Genomic DNA, 17,637 nt, shown 5'->3' with positions numbered 1-17,637 from the left:
GGCAATAACAATATTTGTATTTCTCTAAGTATTACGTATGGATCTTCTTGCGTATAAGTTCGATGCCTTCTGAAATCTCCAAAGTGTTCCTTATATAGTCTTCTTTCCTGAACGGCTGCATGATATGGCATTAAAGGCAGAATATTCTCCATAATTTTCAGTAATAATCACCGAGTATTTCTCCCTTAATTAGCGTATTTACTGTATAATCTTCACACTTAATGCTGCGCATTTAATTCCTTTAATATACGCGGATATGGTCAAATATCGTCCTGACATTTTGACCGTTGTCCTCTCCATGGCCTGACGCCTATCTTCATGTGCCTTGATAGCCTGATAGCCTGGTAGTCAGGTTCAGGTGAGGTACTGATCAGGGCGGTCTGTGAATTCCCAGGCCTAACAACTTGTGAGACCACTTGTTTCGGGGTACGACGACTCCGAAAATATTGAGGAAAGACCCAAATGCTGATGGGTCAGTCCCGGTTCCAAAGTATAACCCGATGACGATTAATGGTTCATTTTTGAGACGGTCTGAAGAAGGGTCAAGCTACAACAAAGAGAAGGTAGTGGATTTTTAGCCTAAATCCACCGATGCCGGCATGAGAGACTTAGAGGAGAGGGCTAAGTTGCTTCTTTTAGCCCCCTATCCGGAGAGATTAGTGCCGACAAAGGAACAGGTATCATTTAACAAATTTGAAAATGTTATTCGTAGCTTAAATATACAAGTTCCTTTTCTTGAGTTAGTTAATCAAGTGCCTGCTTACATAAAATTTATGAAGCAACTTTTGTCTAAAAAGAAGTCACTTGAAACTGTGCAATCTGTCGCATTAACTAAGGAGTCATGTTCTTATTTGACCCATACTGCACCTCATAATCTAGAAGACCCAGGTAGCTTTTCAGTCCCATGTAGTATTGGCACCTTTTCTATTGAGAAGGCCTTGTGTGACCTAGGAGCCAGTATTAATGTAATGCCTTTGAGTCTTGCTAGGAAGTTAAAATTGACTAGGTTTGCAGTTACCAACATGACAGTACAGATGGTTGATCGTTCTGCGGTCCAGCCTATAGGAGTATTAGAAGTCATTCCCGTGCAAATAGGAAAGTTCTTTTTCCCTGTTGACTTCGTTGTACTAGATATGCCCGAAGATGTCCACATTCCTATCATATTGGGTAGACCATTTTTGCACACTGCTGGTGCAGTTATAGATGTTGGCTCAGGGACATTTACTTTTAAGGTAGGGAAACATTCCATTGTCTTTGCCCAGACAGCTAAGAAGAAGGATCCTATGTGGCCAGTCACTTGTAATACGGTTTCTGAAAAGAAATCCTATTTTGTGCTTCCTGATATGCCTGCCTCTATGCCTGTTTCTGCTATAACACCTCCGCCTCAGATTGGGAGCAAATTGGAGGAAGATTCTTCTGTTTTAGATATTGCAGGAGCTGGTTTGAGGAAGGAAGAGCCGCATGTTGCTCCAGCTGTGAAGGAGCCAATCGTTCAAAGAGGCGGTTTAGGATGTCTTAGTTATGGCAATGATGAGGAGCCTGATGAGGAGCCAGTCAAGGTGACGGAGTCCGACTTGGATTTTTATGAGCCAGAAGAGGTCATTGATTGGGGAGATGCTGAAGCTGCTGATCCGTTGAGTTCTGCGGATGTTGGAGTTGAGAAGAGTGCAGCTGAGGAGATGAGCACGGTAGAGGCTACTTCTTGTAGCCAGAAGCCGAGCAAGTGGGCCATTCCGTGGCCATTCTTGATCAACTATTAGTTGATTAAGACTTTTTCAAAAACCATTCATTTTATTGCTTTGCATTCCGTAGCACTGCTGGCTACTGAAACCTCCTAGCTCACGCTGGTTTGGGGAGGTTTCTTTTTTGCTGCGCTTAAAGTCTTGTGAGTTTCCGAGTCAACTTCATGTCTTATGTAGTTAATTTTCGCAAATTCCCGTTTTCCTTTTCTTTCATTACATGATTTTGCACAATGGGGACATTGTGTGATTTGGTTTGGGGAAGGGTTTTGCGTTGCATTTCATTTGCTTGCATTCACGTTTACATTTTTGTCTTGCATTGTTGTTTATTTTCCCTTATATATACAGAAAATTCAAAAAAATCTCAAAAAAATTGAAATTTTTTGAAAAAATTCAAAATTTTGCACGTTTATTTTAGCATATAGGTCGAGTCGGAACGGTAGTATTTCAATGATGACATTGCATTTGCATCTTTTTATGCCTAAGCCTTGCTAACTGACATGTTATTAGTAGAATCATTTTCATAGTCTACGAGTTTTCGTTAAATTTCTTGTTGGACTTGAGACTTGACTTAGATTTTTGGCAAACTACATCATTTTCTGAGTTTTAGAGCTTATCACTGGTGTCATCTATGACCGGTTTATCTAGAATTGTGAGTAGTTACTCCTTATGAGACATGTTACATAAATTTGCATAAATATGAACTTAATCTGCTTAATACCTTTATGCATTCGGTTTGTGGTTAGTTGACACATGTGGAAGAGGTCACCCCTTTTCTCATTTTACCCATAAGCTCCACACTGCCAAAAATAGCTTTTTTGTCCCATTACTACATCCTACGTTAAGTCTGCCCTTGTCAAGCTAGTAGTTTATGATCTTGGGATTGTTACTTCATTTTTGGTTGCACATGCTCTTTTGAGATGATGCTGGGAAAATGAAAAAGGAAGGAAAGAAAGAAAAAAAATAGAATTGAAAAAGAAATGAAAAAAGAAAAAAAAAAGAAAAAAAAGTTCGATCTATGGTCGGTCGACTGTCCATCTTGGTCGATCGACTGAAACCCGCGAAAAGAGAAAAATCAAAATCACGTGGTTGGAGTTTTGATTAGTTGGTGATTTTTGCTCCCATGCTGTATTTGTATCTTATGGGGAGTTGATTAATTATGGAGATTGTGAGTTTTGTGCTTGCTATTAGCACCGTTTCGATTAAAATTTTGAGCAAGAAGATGGATGTCGTTATAATTTGGTTCCCTTAGTTACTGGCTTGGCTTTTAACTCTGTTTTTATCCAAATTTATTTTAGCCTCTTCTTACCCATACCTCACATATCCATATTTACCTCGGCATGTGTCATGGTCATTTGTTTGGTTGGAATGCATATGTACGGTTGTAGAGATTATTTTCATATTAGATTATAGGCATGTTCTTATAGGTCATAGTTAGGTGAGTGTCATTACAAAATGAATTCTTTCTATCTTTACATTATTCACCTGTGCTTATGTGTGATATGAGCGACCCGTGAGAGTCCGATTTGATAAGTCTCTACAGTTGACGGTTCAGCAGCTTTTAACGACTACATAACTCGTTTGCATGATTCATATTGTCAATCGATTGTTAGTCGTTGCAATAAATTGGTTTAGGCTATTCAGTTTGCATTTCGCTCTGAGATTGAACTCGTTCCACTAGGTTTTAGGATCGAGTCTTGTCCTTGCTTGGGGACAAGCAAGGGTTTGGTTTGGGGAAGTTTGATGCGTCTTTTATATGATGTTTTACACCCTATTTTACACGCATTTCAGAGCTCATTTATGTAGTTTATGCTACTATTCTCCCTATTTCCGTCTACTTTCGTGTTTTTGTACATTATTGCAGAAATGTGAAGAATCCAGCGGAAATCAAGCTAAATCCGTCCCCGAGTACCTTGCATTGCATTTGACATGTAGTATTTACACAAGGGATGAACTTGGTGCGCATTTCGAGGCCTCAAAGACAACTTTTTGAAAAAATTAGAAGCCAAGTACCAGCTACTCCAGTCGATAAGTCGATCGACCAGAGCACGACAAAAAGAAGCTTCTGTTCAGCGCAATCCAGTCGATCGACCGGTCACAGTGGTCGATCGACCAAGCCGTTATTTTGACGTGAATTAATAGAACGAGGATTAGGAAGCCCACTGTGTTTTAGGTTTTGAGAATAAAGCTACGTGATATTTCTATATAACGTAACCTGCTCATTCAGATACATTCATTCAGTTTTTATCAAGCTTTAATTCAGTCTTTTATCATCAATAATTAGGGTTCTTGAGATTATTTTTCTTCCATTAATAAAGTTTCTATTTGCATTCGGTTTTGATCTTTCCTTTACAATTCCTTTATACGGTATTCTTCTGTTCTAATATTCAGTTTTATTGCTTTCGTTCGTAGTATAGAATTGCTAGGTTAGATCTCCCGAAGCCAAATTATTGTTTTATGTTAATTGTTCATTTAATTAATTTAAGTATGAATTCGAATGTTTTAATTGTTAAGTTTATTGTTGTTATTATTTCCAGTATGAGTAGCTATACCCCATGTGCTAGGATGTAGGGAATCTGTAGCGTAGGCGGCATTAGAATAGTAGACCTGGAATTGCGCCACAGTCGATCAACCGCACACCTTGGTCGATCGACTGGCCACGTGAGAATTACCTTCGTTTTAATTAATTTAATTGCTATGTTTGACGAATCGAGTGCACGCGACCAGTTGAATGTTTAGGAATTGACCGGCCCAATAAAAGATCGAGAGATAGGGAAGGGAGATAGCCTACCTAATTAAAACGACTAAATTAATAAGATCGAGAGATGAGTTAATTTAGCCTTTTAAATCACTTTTCAGGACGAAAGTTAGCATTAGTGATATTAGGGACCTGTAGCGAGATCGAAAGATGTTACCTGTAAGAATTGACCGAGAGGACTTCTTATTTTCCTGTCTCACGTGTTTGTTTAAGACCTACCTAGTATACTGCCGCCGAAACTATAGTGAACCGACCATCTTAGCACCCTTTTAATATTTGTTTTCACCTACCTCTTTTATTAGCTCGTTTATTTTAGTTTTGTTGCCATTAGTATAAACCAACTCAAATCGAATCCCCCTCACATTTGTTACCTTAAGCTAGAATTAGACAACTAATAATTGCATCGCCTCCCTGTGGTTCGACCCTGACTGCCACTAGCTATAGTAGTAGTTTGGACTATAAATTTTATTTTTGGTGCATACAACGACAGGCATCAACCCGCCTCATAGGGCTCCGGAAAATTTTGACCACTGTGGAAGGCGATAAATGGCCTAAATGACTCACCGGGGGTTAAAAAGGCGGCAAATTGTTGTCATAATGTCGCCATAAGGATATGGCACCAGTTCATGGGGTGAGCCGTCTTCAGACAGGATGAGTGTTGGACATTTCGGACCGAGGAGCTCAACATTCTAGGCTTCTACTTATACCAACGTCCTAAATCGTTCAAAATTTGCATTGCGCATCACATGGCGCTCCACTTAACCAAGCTTGCAAATTCCCCGGGCCAAATGACTCATATTTGTGTGGGTGGCCTCATCACTTACATGGCCAAGAACCTACTTGGCCGAAATGCCGATTTGAACACCATTCACTACATTGAGGGGAACAGAACCCTCACAATAGAATACATGCAACATGTCCTTGGGTGGATAAATAAAAACCCCCTCGATCGGCTCGAGTATTAGCAAGTGCGGTCATGGGAAAGACAAGAACTCGGTGCCGCTCCCAAATGCACCGAAAATGAAAATTGTGCCAGATTCCGAGCACTACCTCTTGGAGCTAGAGGCGGAGGAGGGAAATGTGGAAACTCCGTCTACCGAACCCTAACCTATAGTGTATGGGCACGACCATCAACGGCCCACTCCCATGACCATGCACTACAACCTCCCACCTTATACTTTCGGTCCTAGCCCCTTCCAACCTCAACCTCAACTTTGGTTCTATCAACAAGGTGAGGGGTCCTCAAGTAGCCAACCTCCTCCACTATCCGCTCAACTCGTGGTGTTCATGGACAACATGAACCTGGGAATGCAAATGGCCGCGAGTGAGCGGCAACAAATGAATAAGAGGTTGGACCGCCTCTATGTTGACCAAGACCTCAGCCAATTCCCCGTCTACGACGGCTTCCAAAGACGGGGATACAAGCACCCTTCTGGCCTCCACCCCTCATACTATCTTGCACCGAACAGCGGGTATTTGAGCCACGACAACACAATGGTTTATGGGGATCTCAACCTCCGTAACGATTATTTTAGTAACCTCATTTTTCCTACACCGGCTCAATGAGAAGGGCACGACACCCAATGGTACGGTGGTGCGCCCTCTATTTTTGGAGAAGGAGGTGACGTGGGTGCCTCGGGGTCGGGTGACAATGTCGCGATGGGCGGTGGTGACTTCTCCTTCAACCCGAAGGATCTTGTGCCCGGAGGAGAGTTTGGTGAGGGTTACGGGAATGAGGAGTCGCGTTTTGAGACCGACGACAGGGCTGAGTGATTTGGTTGTTATTACTCCCTTTCAAATCCAAATGCCAAGTATGATCCCCTTTTAATCCAAATTCTCTCATTCATATTTATTTATCGTATGCATTTAGATTACTTGTAATATATATTTTAGATTAATTATTCATTTAGTTGCATTCATTTAGGCTTGCATTAGATTTAAATTTTGTAATATATTGTCACATATAGGATTTGCATTCATATAGCATAATTGCATTTTATTTTCAATATAGCATATAGAATAGTTCATGCATTGCATCCTTATTTAAAAATACAAAAAAATTGAAAAAATCAAAAATTTCACAAAAACACGTACTTTAATTCCCAAATCTCCTCCACACATTATGTAAATAAATAAGTGTGGGGAGAAAATTCTATAAATTTAAAATACAAAAACATGTTATTTAATTTCAAAATATTTAAAAATCCAAAAACATGTTCTTTTAATTTGAAAAAAAAAAATTGCCTTCTAACCACACTTCATCCGACATGGAATGTTGTAAATATCAAGTGTGGGGAGGAAGCCAAAAAAAAAACAAGTTCATTTATTTTGAGAAATATTTCAAAAAAAAAAACAAGGTTGAGAGAAAGGCCCCTCCTGTTCTGAAGCAGGTATGGAGACCTGTAGCTAGGAAGCCTCTACCTGTGAGCAATCCTCCTGCACCTATTACATCTCCTCTTCCTGTGACTGTTGTGCCTGCTAGACTGGTTCCTATAGTTCAGACTCCCTTAACTGTAGTTACTATAGTGATCAGGCAGGAACATCAGTCTGCTACTGAGGGTGGGAATCCTGTATCACCAACTTATGCTGAAGTGCTTACAAGCCCTAAGAAGAATGTGGATGGGGGACTGGATAACCCACCTGGCAATTTTTTAAATGGATAACATAGGTAGCTGGAATGTGAGGGGTATGAATAAGCTTACTAAGCAAGTAGACATTAAGAGAATTATTTATCATAATAAAGTAGGCTTATATGGATTAGTGGAGACCAAAATAAAGGACCAGAGTTGTATTGGAGTGTTATCTAATCTTGGCCAGCAATGGAGGGGTGTGAACAACATTCAGAATCACCCTGGAGGTAGAGTGTGGCTTATTTGGTTAGATCAAGTTTTTGATGTTAATGTTCATTGTATGTCTGATCAACATATAACTGCTAGAATCATTGAGATTTCTTCTGGGCATGAATTTCTTTTCACTATAGTTTATGGATCTAATGATGGGGGGGATAGATTGAGATTATGGGAGGAGCTTAAACTGATCAAAGACATTTGTACTGGTCCTTGGGCTATGTGTGGTGATTTCAACAATCTACTGGGTTAAATGAAAGAATAGGGAGGCCTGTTCATTGGAGTGATATTGTAGATTTTAGGGATTGCATTGATTATTGTGAATTGATTGACATTAAATCTTAGGGTGCTTATTTTACTTTGAATAACAAACAAGATCCCTCTTCCAGGGTATTCTCTAGATTGGATAGATTTATGGTTAATGTGGAGTGGATGAACTTGTATCCTGATTCTTATGCCCATTTCTTGCCTGAAGGCTTGTTTGATCATAACCCTTGTGTTTGCTTAGGGAGGCATCAGAGACTGTAAAGACCTCATTTCAGGTACTTCAATATGTGGGGTGAGGATTCTCATTTTGATGAAATTATTAAGCATCATTGGCAGAGGAAAGTCTCTGGTACCTGGATGTTCCAAGTGGTCACTAAACAGAAATCTTTGAAGCAACTTCTCAGACAGCTCAACAGAAGTAGATTCTCTGATGTAGAGAAAGCAGTGGAGGTTGCTAAGATTAGACTTTAAGATTTACAACACCAATTGCATAGTGACACCAGTAACCTGACTTTGATGAAGGATGAAACAACTGTTGCTGAGGAATATAGAGCTCTTGCTAAAGCTCATCATAGTTTTCTTAGTCAAAAAGCCAATGTGGGTTGGCTTTGTGAAGGGGATGAGAATACTAGATATTTTCATAATCAGATAAGAGCTAGGCCAATGCAAAACAAGATTCTTCAGATCCAGGACAAAGATGGTAGGGTGTGTTCAGAACCTCATCTTATTGAACAAGATTTTTTGGATTATTATCAAGAGCTCCTGGGGACTAGTACTGCTACCTTTGATGTCTATTTTCCTTCTGTTAGAACTGGTTCTGTGATTTCTGACCAGCATAGGACTTTACTGATGAAGCATGTTTGCCCTGAGGAAATTAAAAACTGCATTTTCAGCATTCCTACTAATAAGTCCCCTAGTCCAGATGGATTTTCTAGCCAGTTATATAGGGACTCTTGGGAGACCATAGGGAAAGATATTACTGGAGCTGTTATGGATTTTTTCTCTACTGGTGAGCTTCTTAAGCAGATAAACACTACCACACTTACTCTTATTCCTAAGGTCAAACATCCTGTGAGTGTCTTAGAATATAGACGTATTGCTTGTTGCAATGTCCTTTACAAATGTATCACTAAAATCTTATGCAATAGATTGGGTGCTATCCTACCTGACATCATCAATAGTAGTCAAGGGGGCTTTGTGAAGGGTAGAAACAGTGTGGATAATGTACTGATTTGTCAAGACATTATGAGAATGTATACTAGGAGAGGGGTTTCTCCTAGATGCCTGATTAAGATTGATCTTAGAAAGGCGTATGATTCTGTTGAATGGAATTTTCTCCATCAAATGCTTCAGGCTCTAAAATTTCCTCCCAATTTCATTAAGCTCATAATGACCTGTGTGACCACTCCTTCTTATTCTCTTCATGTTAATGGCAATACTTTTGGCTTCTTTCAAGGCAAGAGAGGGTTGAGGCAAGGAGACCCTCTTTCCCCTTTGTTGTTTGCCTTGTGTATGGAGTATTTATCAAGGGTGTTAGTCATTGTTTCTCAACAGGAGGGGTTTATATTTCATGCCATGTGTGGCCATATCAAGCTCAATCATTTACTTTATGCAGATGATCTCCTTTTATTCTATAAGGTTAATGATTCTTCTATTATGTGGCTTCTGAGAGGTTTTGCTACATTCTCTGCTACTTCTGGTTTGACTCTAAATAGGGACAAGTCAAATATTTATTTTAATGGAGTCAGACAGGAAGTTATGGAGGATATAATTAAGATTTATGGGTATAAAATTGGCTCTCTTCCCTTTAAATACCTTGGGGTTCCAATCTCCTCAAAGAAAATCACCAAGTTTGAAGGGCAGAAATTAATTGAAAGAATTGTAGCTCGGATCAGATCTTTAGGAGCTAGACAGCTCTCCTACTCTGGCAGACTAATATTGGTTCAATCAGTGTTGGCTACTCTACACTCATATTGGGCTTCTATTTTTTTGATTCCTGCTGGCATAATGAAGATGGTGGACTCCATATGTAGAAATTTCTTATGGGGTGGTAAGGACTCCTACTTAAGAGCTCCAAATGTTAAATGGGAAAGCTTTTGTACTCCAAAGGAAGAAGGTGGGCTGGGTTTGAAGAATTCTAAGTTATGGAATAAGGCCCTGATAGGTAGAGATACTTCTTGGTTGGCAACAAAAAAGGATCGTCTATGGGTAAAGTGGGTCAACCACGTTTATATGAAAGGAAGGGATTGGGTTGATTACACTTATCCACCTGATTGTAGCTGGTCTTGGAGGAAAATTGTGCAAGTTAAAGATGTATACAAAGCTGCCTATGTTAACAATCAGTGGCAGGGCACCAATAGAGACTACCAAGTTGCTGATGGGTACAATTGGTTGAGACACAAGACTGCAAAAGTAGCTTGGAGACATATTTGTTGGAATGCTCTGAACATACCAAGGACTTCTTTCATTTTCTGGGCTAGCCAACACAGACGGTTGCTGACTCTTGATAGGCTTCACAAGATGGGTATGGTACTTTACACTTCCTGTTACCTTTGTGTTATAGCTCCAGAAACTCATGAGCATCTTTTCAGTAGCTGTGAGTATAGCAAAAGGTGTATGACACTGATGCAGTAGAAATTACATGTCAACTTCCCTCCAACAAACATGGTGAAATGGTTCTCAGCTGGCAGAGGCAAAAGTTGTTTAATGCGTGTGGTGACTGGAGCTTGCTTTGTAGGACTGATCTATGCTATTTGGCAGAGTCGCAACAAAGCTTGGTTGGAGCAGCAGGTGTTGATGCCTTATGTTCTAGTGTCCAAAGTTTGGAATGAAGTTAAGGAGAGATGGTTGCATCGAAACAAGAAAGCTCTCAAGCAAGATGATAGAACTTGGATAGATAGTATACTCTAATTCTTTTGTAGAAGAAATGTTTAGCTCATTAGGCTGTTATATGTTGATCTTGTATACAAACTTGGTTTCGAATTTTTGATATATATACTTACCCTTCACCAAAAAAAAAAATATTTCAAATTAAAATCAACTAAACATGTTATTTAATTTCAAGAAAATCAAAAAATCAAAAAAAATATGCATTTTAATTATCCTATTTCTTCCCTACATATCGTTTCATCGAGGACGATGTAAATATTAAGTGTGGGAGGAAAATATACACTTTGTATATTTTTGTAAATATTTGTAATTATTTGAAAATATTCATATATACTTGTAAATTTGAAAAAAGATCATAAAATGCCTAAAAATTGAAAATTTTTAAAAACATTGCATTGTATATATATGTTTGTCTAACAAAATCCACAGACACATCCGGGCGCATTTGATACGTTAGGAGATTGAAGACCCGCTTGGTATACTCTTTCCTATTTCTTTCTTCTTTGTCGTTCTTTTTCTTTTTTATTTTATATATATGAAGGAGGATGGAATTTTGTTGTTGTTGAGGATGCCCCATTTTGGGAAGAATTGATGTGTGTGGATTACGTGTGGTAGTTTAGGACTTGTTTTCATTTAGAATAGAATTGTATATACGTGTTCACGCTTGCATTCACGTAGCTTGTTCATATGGGTAGTTTGCATTCATACACGTTGCATTTCATTTGTAAATATTTGCATAGGGAGTCTAAATATAGAGGGCATATATCGCCAATGATGATAATTTGTTTTGCTCGTGTCATTTCCCTTTTGATAGCTTGTACCTCTTGATGACACATGTTAGGATTTTGCTTGCAAAACCCGAAAGTCTAGCTTAACGACCAAGTTTCGACCACCTTGTGAGACCGTGTTAGGCCCGAGACTTGACCTAGGCTCGACATAGCTACTAAAATGTGAGGATAGAGCCTCCATATGGTCGATCCATCAAACCGGTACCGTTTTGGTCATGAGAGTAGTTCTCCTTACGTGGCATGTCATGTCAAAACGCATAAATATGGTGCTCATTCCTTATCGTAGAAGTGTCGATGTGCATGTTGAAACAATTTTGTTCAAATAAAGTAGCCTCTCATAGCCAAATAAGCTTATTTTTCACCCATTTAATCATGTTTCCCCTTTTTCTCACCCAATTTGTGCCTAAACCTTGTCATTTCATTTGCCAACAAAATAACTACATTCCATAAACATCTCACCTTTGTTGAATAGTTCATCCTTATCGTTGTTTTGAGAAGTATAATTGGGTAGGAAATTCGTTTTCTTATTGAGGTGAACGGTCCCAAATATCACAAAACTGAAATGAAGCTTGATTTTTGGCCGATTTTTGCATATTTAAGAGGTTTACAAGTGAGAGAAGAAAAGGAAAAAAAATGAAGAAGAAAAATAAATAGAAAAAGAGAAAAATGAAATGAAAAACAAAAAGAAAAGAATGTATATTTTATATTAAATAGAGAGTTGGTAATTTTCAAATTGAGTCTTGTTTTGAAGAGGATTGAATAATTTTGGAAATGGCAATCTTTGCCATATTTTGTGAAAAGATTCATTTGTGTGGGTAGAGTTTAGTGGATTGGTTAGATGTGACGACTACTTAATCGATAGCCTCACTTGTTTTAAAACAGTGCTTGCACCAACCCCTTTTCACCGAGCCCCGTTACAACCCGATTGTCTCGTGCATGTGCATCATTTTACACTTCTCTTATGGATATTGGATAGGGTACTGTAGATACCCATATCTGTCGATATTGGAATTTATAGAGAATCCGCCAACCACCCGATGACAATAGGACACATGTATTCTCAAAATGACGTTCTCATGATACGGATATGTCATATGGATGTAAGCAAGGTTACGATGACGGTTTCTGTTAATTTAAATTGTTATTTAAATTGACATTTTGTTTATTTTGAAATAAATGGTTATTTGTTTCTTTACATTTGTGGCTTTAAAAATTTATGAAATAAAAGTTTTTATTTCATTTATTTAAGATTTGATTATTTTTGAAATAAATGTAATTTATTTCATTCGATTTGAATGTAATTCGAGTCGGGAGTTTTTATTTACGATTTATCGTCATAAATTATTTTTTAAAAGCTTTTAATTGATTTTTGTTTAAAAATCTAGTTTTTTATATTGATTTTTTGGTTTAAAAAGATCAAAAGTGATTTTTGGTGACGGTTCTTTATTTATCGTTTTATTTAATTCGAAAGTTCGAGTTTTTAAAGCGGTTTTTAAACCCGTTTTTGAAGCGTTTTAAGAAGCGATTTTTAACGCGATTTGCGCCGAGTTTTGGTACGAATCTCGAGGCAACTTTTAACCCATTATCTTTCCCCTTAACCCAGCCTTCGAGCCCCACCATAAGGAACCCAAAACCCCTCCTTAAACCTCCGAAACCCACGCTCACAAGCAGCCCGCACACCAATCCCGTGCTCTGTTTTTCGAGCCCAAACCTGCACCAATTCGACTCTTATTTGACCCAAATCCTTAACCCTTACCTAGCCCACATATCTACCCTTAACCATAGACCATAACCCATCTAAGCCAACTCCAAAACAAGCCCCAACGAGCCACAACCAACCGAACCCGAGCCCTTGCCCGTGCTCTGTTTTTGCGAGAGCTATGGAGCTCTTTCTTGAGCTCCAAGCTCTTTCCTTTCCTTACCCATCAAGTTAGAGATTCCCTATATCTCTATACTTACCTTTGCCAGCTAGAAAAATCGAAAAAAGATAGAGAAATTGTTGCATAAGATCACTTTCCAAAACCGAGTTCTTGTAACTTTCCTATTCTCCAACCGATTTTAAAACCCTAATACCTAGCTATATAAGGTTCGTTTGCCTCATTCGAAAGAAGGGACACAAAATTGATATACCAGATACCACAAAGAACATAAGCCATAGCCTCAAGAATTGATAAAAAAACTCAAGGAAGATCTTCATCTTCTTCCTTGAGCACGAACCCAGAAAACAGAGTACACCAACATACCCTTTGAAAATTGCCTCGAAACACCCTCAAATCTCAATTACAATTCACCAAATTTTGCATACATAATCTAGGTAGTGCCCTTGATTGATTTGTGTCCTCTTACAACAGCATACGTAACGTTTTAAGCATTAATTTGCTCGATTCTTTACCCTTGCTCGCGTTTCTGTCAGCCCTTGTTCATCGTTGTTTTTAATCATTTTAAAAGCAATTTAGCTCTTGTTTTTTACCAAAGTTATAAACTTTGCTCTTCAAAGATTCCGAAACATCTTTAGATTTAAAAAATCGTTAAGTATTGAAGTCGTGGTGATCGTTTGAAGTTCGCTGCGCAAGTCGGGAAAAATGCGTGAAACGTGTTTGTTTATTTCAAAGTTTGATTTCGATTATTGATTTGAAAATCGTCGTAGACGTACCAAGAAGCTTGTATCCGAGATACATGTAAGCCGAGGGTGCCAAAAATCACTCCTTTCTTCTCTTAATGCAATTTATTTCGTTTAATTATCGTTTTTATATTTATCGTATTAATTATGCGATATTTATTATATTGTTGATGATTATGGAGGAGAACGGGATTATGTAGTATTGAATATGACGATGGAGAGCTTTTTAATTGTGTGGCTTAATTTCTGTTAGGAATTAGACGATTTGTATTGTCATATAAATTGTTTTCACATGATTATATTTGATTATGCTAGATTTATTCGAATATTTAAATCTATGCTTAATTCGATGTTTATGCTCTTAATCTAAAATTATAACATGCTTTTTATGTTTAATTAGTATGTTTAATTATTAAAGTGTGCATCTTTGAATTGATTTGCTAATTTGTGGTTAATTAGATTAAATAATGAAATTGTTTGATTTAATTCGTATATTAGCATGATTTATAAGATGTATGAGCATGACCATGATATTTGCTTGGTTAAATTAGATTATGCATGTTTGTATGATTTGATTTAGTTGTTCATTCACATGTTAGTTTAATTAATTAGGTTTAATTAATTAGAATTGCATAAAATCGCATGAATTAGAATTGTTTGTTTCGATTTGTTTGTCTCACATGTATGCCGTGTGCCTGTCTCATATGGCTCGATTTTCTAGGCTAAGAATTAGTCTAATTTATGTATGTTTGGCATGATTCACATGATTAGATAAGCATGTTTAGATTTAATTGTTTTAATTAAGAATTAATTGAAACCGTTAGCATGTTTGTTCAATTATCGTCATGTTTGATTACTTTGTCAATTGATGTCGTGTATGATGTCCTTAGGCATGGATTTCTAGGCTGTTTTAGACTAAGAATTAGTCCTTTAATTTGCCTTGTTCATATGTCAATCGTTTATGAAACAATTGTTTGATTTAGATGCATGTTTGCTTCTTTTCATTTGCTATGATTATGTTATCACATGTCACGTGTTTGCAACCCGACTTGACTTAGAATAGGTCATGTATGCACCCATGATAGGCCAAGATGGCCGTGTGTTTGGTTCGGCCAAGAGGCCTTGTCTCGTTCCTTGGTGTTTGTTAATGCCTTATTTTATTTACGGTTTTTATTACAATTGTTATTGTGATCTAACCCATGTTTGTTACAGCGCTGCTAGAGTAAGAAGTTTCTTTCTCTCCTCTTTGTTTGTTTATTTATGATAGAATAGCTTAATGAACTCACATGTTTAAATCACTTGACGAAGTTATGTGCATTTAAACCACGTAGAATTGATTGTCACATGTTAGGGTTTAATATGATTGGATGCATCGACGAATACTAGTTTAATTAAATTGGCCATTGTTTGACATTAGTAGAGGCCGTTTTTTACAACGAGCTGGGTTGGGTGTTTGAATGAGCTTCCCAATATGTACTTTCACACGAATCCATTTTCTCTAAAACAGTTTCCCAATTTCCTTAAATTTGGTGGCGACTCCTTGTGTTTGAAAAACCCCCGTGGATACATCAAATTCCCACATCCACAGGTACCATATTAGATTGCGGGCATGCTTCGCAAGTCGAGTTAGGAAGAGTGATTTTGGCTAATTTTTGTCTCAAAAATCGTCTCGTTCTTTCATTGAGTGACTAGTGAATCCCGTGAGAGTCGGCCTTGGGTCTCCTTTTAGTCAAGGGCTTGATATTGAGTCGAATCTTGTGGATGTCGTGTCAATCTTGAGAGTATAGCTACGTACTTTCCCTTTTCCGCCTAGAATTTGTTTCTTAGGCATCCGTGTTGTCAATATTGGTTACTTGAGCTAGAATTAGGGATGCAACACCTCGGCAAGACCTTGAGACGACATCCTCCACTGTAGACCTCCCTGGTTCAGTTTTCAAAATGGCCGCCTAGACAAGGAAAACGGTTTGATTTTTATGATGCATCTTATGTGTTGATTTGTACTTAATTGAATGATTGCATCAAATTTTTCCACAAGCCCCCACTTACCTTGCAAGGAAGCACATACTTCATTGTGTTTCGTTGTGAATTGAAGGGACGGAGAAGGCCGGTTAATTGCCTTTCATCGGATACTATTAGTCTAGTTAGTTATGTTTTGAATAAGGGTCACGAATTAGGTTCAATTACTTACTCAGGGACGAGTAAGACTCAAGTGTGGGGAATTTTGATGAGTGCTCATTTAGTCATATTTCTCCCCTCTTTTCCATTCATTTTTGATACGCTTTGAGACGGTTTTGTGTGTCTTTCCTCATGTTTCGAGCCCCCAAATCTCGTACTATGACTACCCGCCTAAATTGTGCAGATAAGGAGTCGGAAATGGGAAAAGGAAGCGAGAAAGGAAGAGTTGAAGTTTAGAATGGAGAAAAGAGGAAGAAAATTTGTACAAAGGTCCCCAGCCGGTCTGTCGGCAGACGGCTGGGAACCGCCCCCCCCCCCCCCAAGAGTCAAGGCAAAAAAGAAGATTTGTTACAGGAACTTCCCAGCCAGTGGGCCAACCGGCAGCCGGCCAGCCGACTGGGAGATCATGAAGAAGTTGAAAATTGAAGAAAAGTGAAGAAAACATCAGGAGGCTCCCAGCCGGTGCGCCAACCGGCAGCCGGTCCACCGGCTGTTCCTACCTGATGTTTGAATTTTGAAGATTTTATTCCAGAAGACTCCCAGCCGGAGGGCCAACCGGCAGCCGGTCCACCGGCTTGAATTCATTAGTTTACATTATATAGTTGGGTTTGTAATTGAAGATATTGAATAATCTCTTCCATTTATCAATCCAAGTTCCCATTTTTCATATTTGTTGGTATAATTTCCTCTCTTTTTAATTTGGTTATTCATTTGTTTACATTTTATTGCTTGTTATTTTTTCTTCATTTTAAGACCGTGTTTATTACAATGTTTGCTTGCTTTTCTTCAATTGTTTACACTTGTGTTGAAAGCATGTGTGAGTAGTCACCCCCTAGGGTTTAGGGGAAACCTAAGTGAGGTTTAAGGCTACAAATATGGGTTGTTAACACTTGTTTTTGGGTAAAATTATTAGTCTTTGTAAACATGCATAGCAGGTGTTTGTTGAAATGTGTGTATGAAAGTCCATGCCTTTCTTCAATATATGCTTAGTATCCTCATGAATGAGAGTTTATATGGATGCTTAATAGTGTGTTTAAGATGAGATATGATGCATTGTGAAGATTTTGTGCCCGTCATCTATCTATAAATATAATAAAAAGACAAACTTTAGCCTCACATTTCACCATTCAACTATTTAAGAGTAAACTAGTTTAGCTCCCGTGCAATGTATTCAAGGTATATATAGAGTTTTACTTTTTTTTAGTGTATTATATTTATGAAATTTAAAATAACTATTTTTTTTTACGTTTCTCATCGTTATATTTTGGTTTGAAAAATCAAAGTCAAAAACGTATTAATCGTGAAATGAGTATTTCAATGAAAGTTTTTCCTATTACCGAAACATTAATGGTGTTATTTTATATTTAGCCGCAACTATTTATCTTAGAAAATCAATGATTTTTTTCGTATGATTCTTTAAACAAAAAAAAGAATTTCTTTTTATTTCAAAAAAAGATTGGAGATAATTTTATATAGAATATAAAATACTAAATGACATAAATGTATAAATCTGAAAGATTATGTGTATTATAGCCCACCATACTTATACAATATG

Source organism: Silene latifolia, chromosome 10 (genome assembly GCF_048544455.1).
Source record: "Silene latifolia isolate original U9 population chromosome 10, ASM4854445v1, whole genome shotgun sequence".
NCBI lineage: Eukaryota > Viridiplantae > Streptophyta > Magnoliopsida > Caryophyllales > Caryophyllaceae > Silene > Silene latifolia.
The sequence above is the reverse complement of the archived record's forward strand: the minus strand, read 5'-3'. Positions refer to the sequence as shown.